This window comes from Phalangium opilio, unplaced genomic scaffold, assembly GCF_054372755.1.
Source record: "Phalangium opilio isolate 3A_F unplaced genomic scaffold, DU_Popi_V2 ptg000194l_1, whole genome shotgun sequence".
NCBI lineage: Eukaryota > Metazoa > Arthropoda > Arachnida > Opiliones > Phalangiidae > Phalangium > Phalangium opilio.
The window spans coordinates 2,612,909-2,615,251 of record NW_028324212.1 but is presented as its reverse complement, the minus strand read 5'-3'; positions in this window follow the sequence as shown (position 1 = coordinate 2,615,251).

Sequence of the window (2,343 nt, the reverse complement as noted above, 5' to 3'; positions counted from 1 at the left end):
ATGAGCGAGGATTAAGGCGAATATTTCTCGTTCGCCCCATTTAGCAGCCGAATAGAATTCGAAATAAGAAATTAACTTTGTGTTCAGGGATCTTTCTACATATTCATCCATGATTTTGCGATGGGTGTGTTTGCGGTTAATATCCCTAGAGCCACGAAACCCGTAACATACAGTATTGAATCATTTCCATATCTTTGTAACGTGCCTAAGAATAAACACTAAATAACTAAAATTAATAAAGATGGTTGTAAAGAAAATACCTATGACTATATTTTCTTATGCTATTAATTTAGTCGTAAATACAGCCCGAAAGTTTAAGCATAAGGTGCAGACAAAAGTAAACAAATTGGGAAAACCAAAATATTACCTCTCCGAGTCAAGAGGTCTACTACTACAAACTTATTTATCTAGATATGGAATTATTTCTCTTTTTTGAAGTAAAAATTTACGAAATATTGAAGCAGTATTCCAAGCAAAGCGAATATACAGTAAAGCAGACGACATTTTATATCCAATAAGGATAAATCTTCTTGGACACAATGAAATCAGTCAATGGGGAAAAGAAAAGGAAAATGAAGTCTACGCTTCAGCTGTTTACCGTATATTCTGATAGCTACATTCACAACTGGTTTGCAGTGTAAACACTATCGTCTCGTCTCACCTCAACAATATTCTTAGTTTGCCAACATGAATGTTAACGTTAAATAACACCAAAGCTAAATTGTAGCTAGACGCACTAATAGTCAATGCGCATCATAAAGAGAACAAAAGGTCTGTAGCTACTACCCGTTTACCATTAGCCCTTTTACTATTCTAATTGCCACCATGATCTTTTCTTCTATTATAAAACCTTACCCTGATTATTTAAGAGTGTATTTAACTTTCGGCTTACTCTGAACCGTTGATGTCTCTTCATTTCAGACACTTAAATCAAAGCCAAAAGTTTACTTCACCTCAGGCCTCAATAATTTACTCTTTGATTCACTAAGCCTATTGAGGATAATACTTGTTATACCCGCCGGAGTCTAGGTCTTAGCTTTCTTCGTGAAATCAGTAAACCAAGGATTATTCTATATACAGATGTAGTATAGCTTAAGTAATATATAAACAGCCATTTCAAATAACAATATTGAAAATAATGTTTGGAATATCAAACTGAAACACAGCTTTAAAGCCACAAAAGTACTAAATGCATCATAATTACGAAAAATACTTCCACATATTCACTTTATATTATGGAAAAAGGGAAGATTAAGGTTCAGTATGATTTCTTAACACATCAACACAAGGCTAACTGCTAACGCGACGCACTAGTGTAACAATGGACGGACACACACAGACAAAAACATAGACTGCTTTTTAACTCTTTCCGTATTAATTTGGAGTTGAGAAACAAGATTATCTTAAATATTAAAATAAATATAATTAATATTAAATATTTTCTTCGTCAGTTGTTCGCCTTATTGAGCGTTACATCGTTTTGATAAAGAACAATAAAACATTCTTGAGAGACTTGACTAATATTGGCGTTTGAAGTGAAGCATACGCCGGTTGCTTCCCCTTACTCAAATAGGTAGTATATAAGGGTGTCGAACTACAGTTAAAAGCAAGAACAACCGCAATTGCGAAAACCTTTGGTGGACAACCCACCCTATGGAGGCTAGACGTTTCTAGTAACCCTAGCGAATGTCTTAAACCAAACGATGATAATGGATGGAGTTAGAAGCCAATGAGACAGATTGGTGTCTATGTGGAATAGACGGAAGACCAGTATGTACAGACTGGTGTCCAAGTGGGATGGACAAAGACCAGAAGATGGTGGTGATTAGAAGCCAGTATTTACAGACTGGTGTCCAAGTGGAACGGACGAAGACCAGAAGGTGGTGGTGATTAGAAGCTAGTATATACAGACTGGTGTCCATGTGGGACGGACGAAGACCAAAAGATGGTGGTAATTAGAAGCCAGTAAGTACAGACTGGTGTCCGTGTGGGATGGACAAAGACAAGTAGATGGTGGTGTGAGAACTCAAGTAGAGGAGCCATTTCCGTGACTGTGAAAGCAGTTCGGAAATGGCGAACACGTTTGCTCCGATTTGGAAACTGCGAACGCGGTCACGTGGGTGTAACAACAGACACACAAACACACACACACCCACCCACACACAGACACGTCGAAATTAGAACCTCTCCGTGACGTTTGAATTGAAGGATACGACTGTTGTTTCGCCCTGCTCAAATAGGTAGTATATAAGGGTTTCGAATAGCAGCTCGGAGAGGTGAAAACATGTAATGTAACACTTAAACTTCATTTTTCTCAAAAACCTTAAATTTGCTCCTAGAAAA